The 13,996-nt window shown below is 37.5% G+C and overlaps 2 protein-coding genes across 5 annotated transcripts in view; one reads left to right on the top strand and one right to left on the bottom strand.

Moving 5' to 3' along the window:
• The window catches only part of LOC105226902 (zinc transporter 1), a 254,752-nt gene that overhangs the window by 120,964 nt on the left and 119,792 nt on the right, over positions 1 to 13,996 (top strand). The window lies entirely within an intron of this gene.
• The window catches only part of LOC105226906 (serine-rich adhesin for platelets), a 149,434-nt gene that overhangs the window by 62,649 nt on the left and 72,789 nt on the right, over positions 1 to 13,996 (bottom strand). The gene's annotated exons all lie outside the window — the stretch shown is intronic.

Below are 13,996 nucleotides of genomic sequence, written 5' to 3'. Positions count from 1 at the left end.
TTATTACATCATTAACTAATTGAAAATATTATTTTTACGTTTTTTACAAGGGTTTTTGGAAATCAGTAATTATTTAATGAATGAAGTAAATACATAATAAATTAATAAAAAAAAAACAGTTTTGGATGTTTATAATTTAAAAATACATTAAAAATGGTATTTTCAGTGTTTTCCATAATATTTTTACTAACATATAATAAAAAATATATGCTTTTATATATTTTAATTTTATTCTTTAAATAAAATAAAAATTAAAAATAATTAATATTTTTTTTTAATTAATTACATTATTTTATCAATAATTTATTAAAACTGTTTTCAAAAAATAATTTTTTCACACATGTTTTCATTAATTATAAAAAAAATTAAATGAATTAATTAAAAAATAATTTTAATTAAATTTAATTTTCATTATTATTTCACCAATTAGTTGAAATTATTATTTTTTCTCTTTATTTTTGGAATATTATAATTAATAATTAATTGATTAATTAAGAAAATTAATTAAGAAATTAAAATTATTTTTTCCATTAATTAATTACATTATTTTTTCCTTCATTTTTAAAAATCTTTTCAAAAAATAATTTTTTTCACTAATTTTTTCATTAATTAATTAAAATTAATTAAATTATTTTTTTTTGTTTTTTCGTAATTTTTTTGTCATCAAATAAATAAAAAATAATTTTCATTATTATTTTACCAATTAGTTGAAATTATTAGAAAAATTGTTTTTGGAATATTATAATTAATAATTAATTAAAAAAATTAAAATTAATTTTTCCATTAATTAATTACATTATTTTTTCATTGATTTATAAAAATGCTTTCAAAAAATATTTTTTTCACTAATTTTTTCATTAATTAATTAAAATTAATTAAATTAATTTTTTTCGTTTTTTCGTAATTTTTTTGCCAACAAATGTTTTAAGCACTTTATTAATCCAAATTAGCTTCGCAAAGAAATTTCGGTTCGAGCCTTCTGTATTCAGCAAACAAACTTTCTTTTATTTCAATAGAATAATTTAAAATATACGGGTATTTCCGAAACCACCAACTCGATGACCTCACAATTTAAATAATTTGAACGAAACACTTGCCAGCACTTGGCTAAATAAAACGCTGCACTAATTTTAATTGAATTTCACAAACATTTCAATAACATTTATTTTTGCACCTTTTGTTTATTTTCTTAATTTTCCACAACGCCGCAACGAATTCGGTATGAAAATCGAATAAACCAACGAACGCATGCGAAGTGCAATTCACAGCTCACTTTTGCACCGAAAGTTCACACTCGTCATGCGTACATGCACATACAAACAAACATACTAATGCGTACATACGTTTGGCCGGCTCAATCAACTCTGTGTTGTTGTTGCTTTTCGCATATAATTTTTTACTACTGCCAAATCGCAAAATATTAATATGGAATATTCAAATAATTTATTTTAGTGCCACGAAGCGGTCGCGCGCGCGTCACCTTTTCAGGTGAAGTCAAAACAACGGAATGACTGGAAAAAATCCGCTCGACACGGAATGAAATCGAAAAAATCAAAAAGCACAACGCGACGGCAACGCGCCACGCAGCGCAGCAACAGAAGACAATAAGAAAATGTTCAGCGCGCCGACGGTACAAGCAACAACAAAAGCAATGAGCGGCAACAGCAATAAAAACAATTGAACAATCGCGCTAGTCGCAGCAGTGACGTCGGCAGCGTAGCGAAGTGTAGGCAAATAGAAGTTACGTGTACAAGTACTACAAGCAGTTGGTCGGCTAGACGGCGAAGTTAGGCAGAGAAGCAAAGCAGCCGATAGCAATAATAATGCCGATAATGGTCACAATAGCAGTAAGAGCAAAGGCAAGCGCAACAACAATGAGGTGTGAGATACTTAAAATCGTAGTAATAATTGACAAGAGTGTTGAGGGAGGAAGCGAGCGCGCGCCACTTTGCTTCGAAGAGAGCAAGCAGAGGGAATTGGCATTTCTACAGCGAAGGGTAAATAAATTAATTATTTTTAGGGGTTTAGAACCCACTCGCTCATAAACCTGCTAATTTGGAGAGATCCTGAATGTCCTAAAGCCAACAGAAACTCATGTGGTTAAACCTAGCATGGGAGCAGAGGCTGTTTTGAAAGTATACCCTGCAGTGTGAGTGGGGTACTCACTGAAGTGGTTAGAAGTCGCTACTCTTCAAGGAGAATTTAGCATTGACTGCTTTATAGAGGCGGATGTCTTTGAATGGATCCAAAGAAGGGCGGTCCTTTTGAAATGGATCCGGAATGTCTAATCTCTAAAGTTTAGAGAGGTGTACCCCTTTAAATGGATCCAAAGCATCTAATCTAGAAAGTTTAAATGGGCGGTCCTCTTTGAATGAATCTGGAATTTCTAATCTCCAAAGTTTAGACAGGCGGACCGCTTTAAATGGATCCAAACTATCGTATCTATAAAATTTAGATAGACGGTCCCCTTTGAATGGATGCGGAATATCTAATACCTAAAGTTTAGAGACACGGACCCCTTTAAAGTTAGTCCAAAGTATCTAATATATAAAGTTTAGACAGGCGGTCCTCTTTGAATAGATCCGGAATATCCTGTATCTAAAGTGTAGAGAGACGGATCCAAAGTATCGAATCTATAACGTTTACATAGGCGGTACTGTTTGAATAGATCCAAAGTATCTAATTCCTAAAGCAATGAACTTACTACCTGCCGAAGTACTTAGAAGAAGATGAAGGGTCAGGAACTCACGTATAATAATAGGTTTCGAGCACGATACATTGAAATACCGGTAATTTATAAAGATTTTGGCGATAGTCTATATATATTCCAATACCCGACAATTTTGGTACGAAGACTGTCAACAACACCCCCAATTAAGCCGGCGCTGAAAGCAGAGGCCATTACACGCCCAGAAGAAAGCATTGCGACGCTGTTGTGCCCACCAACACCCAACTGAGCTCATTGTGTTGCTCAAAAATTGAGTGCCGCCGCGCTGCCAACCATTAATTTGGCTTCAAACGCACGGCGACCGCATTCGGCAGCAGCGCAAAAAATGCTGGTGTCTATTTCATATTATTTTTTTATGTTTTTTGTGTTTAGGGAGAGCCATTACAGCACACAACAAAGCGCTCGCTTAACATAACGCATTGCCGCTACAAAACAGCTGTTTTTTGTTATTCACTGTTTGTTTCATATTCCACACGTTCCGTTCCGTTCAATTTGTTACCACTTGCCGCATAGTTGTTTCACTTGTTGTTGTTCTGTATGCTAATTTTTGATTGTTGATTTTTCATTTATTATCGGTTGTCATGGTATAATTATGTTAATGGTCGGCATAACAATACGCGCGCATATGGCAACACTGGCTGACTCACCGACTGGCGCTCTTGTTAAGGCCCACATGGTCGCCTGCCTAGGCGGAAACTACACAAGTGCAATTTCATGGCTAATATTAACAAACGGTATCCAAGCTGACCAGCGGATATGCTTTAAGTTTACTTTGCGATTTTAGTATTTGAAGCAATGTTACGAATTTGAATATTTTATTTTTAAAATTTACATAATTAAGGTGTTTACTTGTAATCAATTAAGTGCCAAGTTAACAGTTTTGATGTGGTTGATGTGATGTTATGCTTTGTCCGAAACCTTACCGGAAATGTTAATTATTTAAATTATGTTAGGTTAGGAAGAAGTATATAGCACTTAGTCAGCTTAGTCTAAATATTGTAATATCACTGAATAAAGGAAATTAGGTTAATCATAAAAAGAGAGGTCGAAATTGAGAGCTCTTCAACGTACCCATTTCAGTCTACGAAAAGAGCTTTTGCAGTTCCTTCAAGCTAAATCGGATCTCAAGATTTCCTTACCATCTCAAACCTACCTAAATGGAATTATACCTTTGCCGTAATATATTTCGCTTCGTCAACGCTGAGCCATCAACGGTTTATGCGCTGTCGTAAGATCCTTTGACCCAACTTTGATCTCAAGTGATCTACTGAGCTTCTTGCCACTAGCAAATCTAACTTCTTCCTAGTTGTGAGAGTTCTAAAAGACCATTACGCTATCGTCATCCATGCTATAAGATTGAAAATCTTTCCGGACGTCAGCTACAGAAGCTCTGCTGCAGGATTGAAAACTGCAGAAGCTATGGTCTGTAATCTCTAGATAGATATTCAGAAGTTTTAGAAAATTGGACTGTTCTAACGACGAGTTTCTTGAATCGAATATGTATTAGCAAAAAGGATGTATGCCTTGAAAAAAGATGCTCGAAGCTGTTGTGGAACAAAACAACCCAAGAAGCTGGATGTGAACTCCGAATTGGATGTAATGTACATACGTATGAGATATCCAAACTTTGGTTTATACAAGAAATTTATGAATAATAATAACCGCAAACAAATGCTAGATCTTCTTCTTCCTTATTGGCGCTCACGCGGTTATAGCCGAGGCGTCAGTCGTTTCACCGCCAATTCTCCATCTGATCCGTTGAACGGAGTGGATGCCTCTTTTCTTTCTCTGCTTCCACCGGCGGATACTGAATTGAATACCTTCAAAGCTGGAGTGTTCTCATCCGGACGACATGACCTAGCAAGCGTGACCGCGGCATTCGCCGTTACCAATGCACAAAGGACCATACATCTTCCGCAAAACATTTCTCACGAATACTCCTAAGGCCGACTCATCAGATGATGTCATTGTCCAGGCATAAGTACATTAGGAAGGAATGAGGCGCTTGCAGGGTTTGGTCTTTGTTAGTCGATAGAAGACTTTACTTTTCAATTGCCTACTCAGTTCAGAGTAGGACCTACCTGTTGGCAAGATTCTACGTTGGATTTCAACGTGAAACGTGAAAAGAATAAAGTGAATATCTCCAGGGTTGTTAGAAGCAATGGACCGTAGAGGAAGACCTCAGGTCGTGTAACGCAAGTATCACAGGGCATACCACAAAGTAACTTCAAAGTAATTTTGATGGTAAACAGACTAAGTAACTCCTATTTCTAGGCAAAAGGATGCTTAGTAACGTTGTAAGGGTTATCACAGGACACCAACCCTTAAGATAACACCTTCTGAAAATCGGAAAAGAGGATACGGCGGAATGCAAAGTATACAAGGAGGATGATAAGGCGCTGGAACATTATCTATGCGAATGTCCAGTCTTCAGCTGAGGATATTGAATATATGCCATGACTCCCAATGCTCCAACCTAACAGAATTAGAGCAGCTGAGATGGAAAAGAATCACGTTTTTTTTACCAAATCCACTGAGTTGCTGGATAAGGCTTAAATTAGTTATCACTCGGGTGCACAATTCTCATAATGAGGATCTAAGTGCGGCTCTTTTTTCACCAACCAACCAATGGATCTAGACTGGGTGGATAAATTAGATGAAAATATCGAAAATGCATACTAATAAGGGTCGCTTCATAGGACTCTCTTAAATACCTAAAAAATATGCTTACATTTTCCACATTTTCTATCCATTTCTAATACAGTTTCAATTCTCTCTTTGTTTTCTTTACTGACAAAAAAAAAGTGTTGCTGACGCTGTCGGAAAAAGTGAATGCATAATTACGGCCAGACAATATGCGATGATAAAACAATAACAATAAACAAACAGAGATGCTGACGATAATGGATGCGACGAGCAGCTACGTGTGTTGCGCTGCAGCAAATGCTAGACAATGAAAAAGGTGAAAAACAACAAAGCCACAATGAGTCAAACAAAAAGCCAAAGAACAAACAACAACACAAGTGAAGAGCCAGCGATCCATAAAGAGAGTAGCATAATTGTACGAGTGCAATGGGGACCGCATGAGCTGAACTTTGCATAATTGCATTTCTACAACTCTACAATGTGTGTATTTGTTTTTGTGCATTTGTACTATATTGTTTGTTTGTTGTAAATGCTGCATCACGTGTTTGTAAGTTTCTTTTTGAAGCACAGTGGTTGTTAATATGGAATATGTGGGATTTTGTTTTAAATTTATGAAAGCTGGAAATTTTGTTCTGAGATCGTAGCTCAGAGCAAGGAGTTTTCAGTATTGGGAGCGACTACTTGGAATACCAGAGATTGGTCTGAATATGACTCTTCTTTTACTTATGAAGCTTCGGAGTTGTGAAACCAAAAGAGGTAACTGCTCTCGGATATCATCTTGGACTCTTCTATGCGGAGCGTAACCTTATATCTGGAAGGCCTCTCTCCTTTCTTCAGAGCATCCCTTTTTTCGAGTGAAGCTTTGGAGCTGTCAAAAACCAAAAATGGTATCTACGCTCAGCTATCAGCTTGAAATCTTCTAAGCAAAGCGTATCCTTATATCTGGAAGTCGTCATGACAGCAACTTTTCAGCACATGTTCTACAAGATATCATAACTTTAGTTCTATACCACCCATAAGCTTAAGAGATGTGTGCTCGAGTTCATAGTCAATCCAACAAAAGATCTCTCAAATCAGCACTAATTGTTATTATATAACTCCGGTTCTTCTTGCTTTTAACAGATTCTGACATTTTATCAAGTTCCATAACAACCTGAATATCTGTAATCCGCACCAAACCGGGTTGTAAAATGTCAATACCTTCCGATAAAACTGTTATAAAGCCATCGGTGAAGTTGAAAATGCAAAAAGATTTCGTGGATGTGTCTAAGTCAAATATCAGTCAGAAAACTATATCCGCGCTGTAATTCCTCAGTCGCGTATCAAAGATCTCAAAAGTGTTCCAACTATGGTCGAGCTCCACTAAAGAACTTAAAGGTATTCGTCTGTCCAACAGTTCATCACTGATCTCATCAGCAAAACTATTTCCTTTCAACTAAGATCGAGCTCCATTAAAGAACTTGTCTGTTCGAGGGTACATCACATATTTGGCCTGTCGAGGTGTGGTCTCTAAGGCCTTGAATTCTTAGTATTTAACGATCTTTTTATCAGAAACTATTGTGTCAAGCGAAAAGCTTTGAGGAGCAATATTTCCCAGCAAGATTAGAATTGTTTAACTATTTCCTCTAAAGTTTTATCTCCAACCTGGAGATAGAAAGTAATAGTACTGCCTTTCGGGCTCAATTAGCGTTGGTAGTGCCATCTCTTTGCAACCAGTACTGAATGATATATTGAAATTTTCACAGTCCAAAGCTTTCAACAGCATAGCAAACCCTTTTTTTCAACCAAAGATAACTCTCACATGTATAAAAACTTTAATCTGGAACAAACTAAGGCTCCGCCTTTTGGAGCAGTTGAAGGGATTTCGATTGAAAGTTTCATGGAGATTTAGTGGTAAAGTTGAAATTGCTGAATTCTAAGTCTTACATGGTATTGTTAGCAAGCATAAACTCTTTAATTAATTGGCTTCAGGGACGTAGACTGTAAGAAAAAAACCCCTAGAGATGGACAATAACCGTCTTACTAGATTGCTTTGAGATTTTTAATGTGCGAAAGTTCACAGTATGCCTACCAACAAGTCATTGACCTCATCGGCATATTCTCCACATCTATGTTTCTCATATCTTCCCTAAAGCGTGTATTTTATTGTTGGAAAAACTTCATTAGACCGTAGCGCTCTTCGAACTAAGCGAAATACTAAAAGAAAATTAAGGCGAAGTAATGTTATTACGATATTGTATCAGTTTTCCAACAGCGCAGCATCAATGAGGGGTCAGTCATGGCAACACCCTTGCCGACGTACACACACATATACACATGGATGTACCGAACCGAGCTGAGTGCAGCAGTGGTCCACGGGTTGGCCGCTATGTTTCTGCCGTTGATTGCGTTATGTGTGTGGTGGTAGCAATAATGTTATGTTAACATGTTGTTGTACACAAAATGTATACTTGTGGTTGTTGTAGACAACGCATGGCCTTTTGAAATTTCAATTAAGTTTTAGTTTTCCGCATTTAAAGGCGACTGCAGCTGATTGGTGTACTGTGCAGTGTACAAGAAAATAGTACAACAACAATAAACACCAATAACAACAACAAAAACGAAAACAACAACAACAACAAAAACGAAAACAACAACAAAAACGAAAACAACAACAATATAAACACCGAAAACAACAACGATAAAAAATGAGAGCAACTATAAAGAAAACAACAACAACAGCGGAAATTACAAAAACGAGAAGAACAACAACAATAACAAATACAAAGTATGACAAGAACAATAAAATTAAAAAAAAGGTGAAAACAACAACAACAACAAAATGCAAGGTACAATGATGTTGCAACAGCAATAACAATGTTTAGCTCAAGGATTGTCATGTTTTTGTTGCTGTAGCTGCCCACACCACCTTCACTGCTGCTACTGCGCTCACAAAATTTTTCTCAGTCCATCTTGTTGTTGCACACATATAGATTTTCTGCCCATTTTCTTAACAAACTCTTTTCATTTCCTCCACCTCTTCAATGCAACCGTGCGTTGCTGCGCTGCTGGGCTCCTGGGCGGTACTTATGACGACGGTTGCAAAATGTGACAACAACAAAAATAAATATATGCACAATATAATAGCGCAGTGTTGACAGCTTTACATCCCTGACTACTGACAGCTCTCAGCTGACGGCTGACAAGCAGCGCTAGCGCCACCCAAAAAACGCACTAACGGTATTTAGGTGCGTTGTTGGTTGCCGTGATAGCTGTGGGTTTTCGACGCTCTCTTCGGGGCATAGCGGCATTTGGCGTCGTGCTACGCTTCCGTTGTGTCGCACGAACGATCACAGTTAATCGAAAACGAAACAACAAAAGAAGCAAAGATAAATAACAGTACGCTGACGCAATGAAATTGCGGACGGAGATGAGCTGGGGAAATGAGAATGGAAATGAGCTGGCTGTGGACGTCAGCGGCTGCTATTGACAGACAAAGCGTCGAAAGCGCCACCAGGCCTTGCAACAAATGCAACAACTACGGTTCGCCCGCGAACATCGAATTTACGTTGGAGTTTTCTCTGTTGCCACCTTTGGTTTGATGATTTGCAGTCAAAATTTTCTGGCCGTTGGGCGAATATGTACTGAGCTGCAACGAAAATGTGACTTAAGCGAGGTGGTTATGCAATTTAAAATGGATAGATTGAAGACTCTTAAACACAAAAACACAGTAGAGGGTGGGCAGGAATAAATGGAAAGCAGCTGAGCGCCGGAGATTTCCAAGTTTTACATCGGAATTTTTACAAGCCACCTAAATAAACATTTGAACAGAGAAGCAGATGCCGAGAGGTCGGTTCGTACATACAGTGCAGTAGTAGGGTAAAAGATTTATGTTCCTTTGCGCATTGGCCACGACGTCGAATTAAAAGACAATGGCTACGCTGGCTAGATCATGTCGTCCGACTGGATGCAAACACTCCAGCTCTGAAGGTATTCGACGCAGTACTCGCCGGGGGAAGCAGAAAAAGAGGAAGATCTTCAATCCGTTGGAAAGACCAGAAGGACCTGGTTTGGAATTTGACGCCAAGAAGTGGAAAGAAGGAACGAAGTTCCCAGCCTCACTTAATGTTATGCCATATCTTCTTCTTCTTTGGCACTACAACTGGATCGAGAACACAAAGATTCCCCAATTGCTTCTATCCTTTGCGACGTCTGCCAGTTGTACATCCCAATAGAATACTGCTCGCTACGCATTTGGTCCTTCCATTGGATAAGTGGGCACTCTTGCTTCTATTGTCCACATAAGTAACTATGGGTATCGAATCGAAGGATTTTTTTGCTGGACCATCATCTTCCAAACGAACGGCATGGCCTAACCAACGCATTTGTTGGATTTTTACACACTTCACTATATCCATGTGAGCGTAGAGCTCATAGTTCGTAGCTCCATCTTTTTCAATATTCATCCCAAGTCATCAGCGTTCATGTTTCCGCGACGTTCAATACGAGTAGGACAGGAATAATGAGAGACTTATAGAGCATCATTTTTGTTCGTCGAGCTGCTTCTCAATTGCCTACCGATCCCAAAGTAGCACCTTTTGGCAAGAGATATTCTGCGCTTGATCTGGAGGCTTAGACATAACACTACTCACTAGCAGTCATTCGTCTTATATCACGAAATCCCATACGGGTTCTTCGCGGACTCACAAAGTAAGTGTATTACAAAGTTGTGATTTGAGGTCTAACCGAACGCAGCCATTCACAAAAGTTGACGGTATGCAGGGTTAAGTACTCGTCCTTCGTCGTCCAGGAAAGAAGAATCCCTTAACATTCCCAACTTCTCAATTCCAACATTCTACTCTGATACGCTATTTGCGAGTTCGGATGCCACCCTAAACTAGGGGCCGAACTCTCTACCATCTTTTCAACCATCGGTTTACATAGTTAAGTACTCGTCCTCACACGTCAAATAAAGACACATCTCTCAACATCCCAACTTCTCTTTTCTAACTTCCCAATCTGATTCCCTTCATCTCATTTTCTTACTTCTCACCCCCAACTCTTCGCGATTCCATTAAATACAATCAACGTATTCTTCGGCAGTTATGACAAATATTTACTTTTATTTTTTACATCGTGAAATATCAAATCGATTCCCAACATCACAACAAGCTTGTGACAAAAATCACACGAGACAACGATTTACTTTCTACACAAACGTAGAGAAAAGGGAAAATGGTGAACCGCAGAATGTAACTGAAAGTATAGCACCATAAACGCAGAGGTTTTCACATGAATGACTGCGTGGAGTCAACCTTAGCTTTTTTCTTCATTTTTTTGTTTTTGTTTTCGCTATTATTTTGCTACAGTTTCTTTTACGCAGCGGCTTGCGGAGCGTTGGCAACCACACCCACCACAAAATGAACTCAAAGACAATTCCTCCAGGGTTATTGGTGCGACGCAGTTACACTTACTGCTGTTGTTGTTGAACTACAATAAGCATACACACAAGCATATTTTACTTTGATCGCTCTATCACGTCCGTTTGTCCGTCCGTACGCCTGTCTGCTGGGGTTTATTGACTTTTCGCTTGATAAGCGCCAAGCGATATGCCGATGATATGCAATTATAGCCTCGCTCCGAGCGGCCTATACCGTTACATACACCAACACTCTTATCAACTAAATGTGCGTGTGAACGTGTGTTTGAGTGCGAAAATTCTTTACTTGCTTTGCGCAAACGAACGGTTGGCTTTTGGAGCAGCTGTTTGCTAATATTATAAATGTTATCTCATTTCACTTTTGCACTTTCCGACTGGCTGTCTGTCTGTTTGACTGCTTGCTGGTGTGGCATTTCACTTTTAGTGGCAGATGGTAGCAGCAAGACTCAGAGGAAATCAGAAAAGGATGCTTTTGCTGGATTGAAAAAATTATAAAAACAGGAAAAAAGGTTAACTTCCGTTGCACCGAAACTGTAATACCCTGCACAGGCGCATTTTTTATGGTATAAAAAGTTGTTTATGTTGATTTTAATCGAGCAGTTTGTATGGCAGCTATATGCTATAGTGGTCCGATCAGAACGATATCATCGGAGATTGTATAGTTATCGAGGACTTTAATCTGTGTCAAATTTCATGAAGATATCTCGTAAAATGAAAAAGTTTTCCATACCTAGCACTTGATTCCGATCAAACAGTTTGTATGGCAGCTATGTGCTATAATGATCCGATATCGGCGGCTACGACATATGAACAGCTTCTTGGCGAGAAAACAGCGTTTGCAAAATTTCAGCACGATATCTCAAAAACTAAGGGACTAATGCGAGTTTCTATAAACAGAAATGGAGATGAACGGACTGGCATGGCTAAATCGATTCAGCTGGTCACGCTGATCATTTATATATACATTTTAGGGTCCCCAACGTTACTTGCTGGCTGTTAACGACTTGGAGCAAACTTAAAACCCCTGATCAGGGTATAAAAAATATATACAAAAGAGGCGCAGGTACTACAAATTTTTATTTATATATAAGCCTGCCAAGCTCTTTGTGAATAAAAATTCAAAAATAGTAATAATGTGTACCAAAAGCTCTCTGAAGTAAATCTAAATACGAATTTCGTAAAAAAAAATCTTTTTTTTTTTCATTTATTGTATGTAAGCATATATGCATCTCCCATGTGTAGACGAGAAAAAGATTGAAATTATCAAATAAACATATTCATATTTGTGGTATTTGCATTTGTAGTTGTTGCTTTGACCCACAACAAATATTTGATTTTCAATCCCCAGGCGCTTATTTCATACGTTTCTGAACTCAAAGCTTACATAAATTATGAAAATATAGTGATTGCATGTTTGTGGGGGCGTATAAGTAATAAAATTGTAGTTATGTATGTCCATTAGGCTAGGAACATAGTGGAGCGAAGAACATAGTGAAGCGAAGAGCGGCGACACGAATCGCAGATTTGCGATTTTTTAGTTTTATAGAAACTTTGCCTTTCGATTTCAGTACATTTTTAAATCACTTGGCAGAATAACTCAAATTTGATGGAAAGCCTTGAAAATTAAAAAAAAACACGTAATAATGACATTAGGTATTAACACAGGTCACTAAAAAATGTCAATGAATCATATTTGACCAAAACTGTGCCTAAACCAACGGTGTGACTAAGCAGCATTACTAAAATTATATCCTATGCTATTCGTGGGAATGAACAGAGAAGTTATTCAGGCAGTTTTTTTTCTATGGGAACAGATGTAGGCTTGTAGTTCTAATGGATTTTTTTGCTACAATTTTATAGGAAACAACACAAAATTGCTAACTGGTAGAAATTTTATTAAAAACCTTATTGTTTTTTGTTATATATATGACAATCATCGGCTTCTCAGCATTAAAAACTATAGTAGAAGTTCTAAACATTTTTATACATATGTAATTCAACTCAACTCTCTAACCTTATATCTGACCAAGCTACGACCTTTTCTTATTATAGAACTAAGACGGTTAGGCTCTTAACTAGAGTCAATTTTCCAGCGCAAAAAGAACTGAACTGAACTTAAACTGCTGAATGAGATTGATCTTACATACATATATATTACCAGTGGTACAATGCGGAGTCGTTATTTTATTCAAGATCATGAGCTCCACAGATTCTATGTTACCTCGTTAATATAATATATAGAAAACAGTATATCATAAATACTTGCCGGTTTAAGCTAAGTTCTAAAGGTAAAAATTTTTCCAAAGCGCAGGAGGTTTGGGCGCAAAGATTAAGCTCAAATTATCAACAGATCTTGAGATCAATATTTCAAAGAATGTTGGTAAAAAAGTTTCTGAAGGAGCATGAAACAGCTACTTCTAGATCGCATAGATATCTGCCGACGCAAGCAACTACGAACTGTGGATCTATATGTACAATAAGGAAGCAGATTGACTCAATAGCGTTCAGAAGAATCTAGGAATTCATTAGAGTTCGTGAGATAAAAATGAGAGCACAATACTTTAGACTTCAGGTCACAGTACAAACCTCAATTTCCTCTATTTTTAGGGCATTATGAGTCTTTTGAGAGATTTTAGGTTTTAGCAAACTCCCTCCACTATTTAAGATGCATCTGTTCAACTCTTATAGCTTGCACATTCGGTGAGAAATATTTACGGAACCTGCGTTCAAGGAAATTGTTTCATTGTTGTCTCAGAAACCATATCCAAGGCCAGTTAACTCAAGAAATTTGCTATTATACAGTTGGAACAAAGGCTTTTTGAAGACGTCGGAAAACCCGAAGCAACCGTTTTTCAATTGTTCAGTTATCTGCAGACGCTAGAACAAGGCCTTGGAACTATATATCCAAAAAGGAAAAGCGTTCATTCAATAACATCTAGCAGAAACTAGGAATTTATCAGGGTACTGGTTAGTCGCAGTACAAACCTTTATTTTGTTCTATTCTAAGGGCGTTATGAATCTTTTAAGAGCTTTTAAGTTATAGCAAGCGCGCTGCACTACTTTTAGTACATCTGTACATCACCTATAAGCTTTCTAATTCCGTGAGTAATCTTTTTAGAACCTCCGTTTAAGGAAACGGCTTTGCTATTCTGTCAAAAGTAATTTTAAAGTCTTGTAATCTCAAGAGAGCTGCTATAGCAATA

Source organism: Bactrocera dorsalis, chromosome 3 (genome assembly GCF_023373825.1).
Source record: "Bactrocera dorsalis isolate Fly_Bdor chromosome 3, ASM2337382v1, whole genome shotgun sequence".
NCBI classification, from domain to species: domain Eukaryota; kingdom Metazoa; phylum Arthropoda; class Insecta; order Diptera; family Tephritidae; genus Bactrocera; species Bactrocera dorsalis.
The sequence above is the reverse complement of the archived record's forward strand: the minus strand, read 5'-3'. Positions and strand labels throughout refer to the sequence as shown.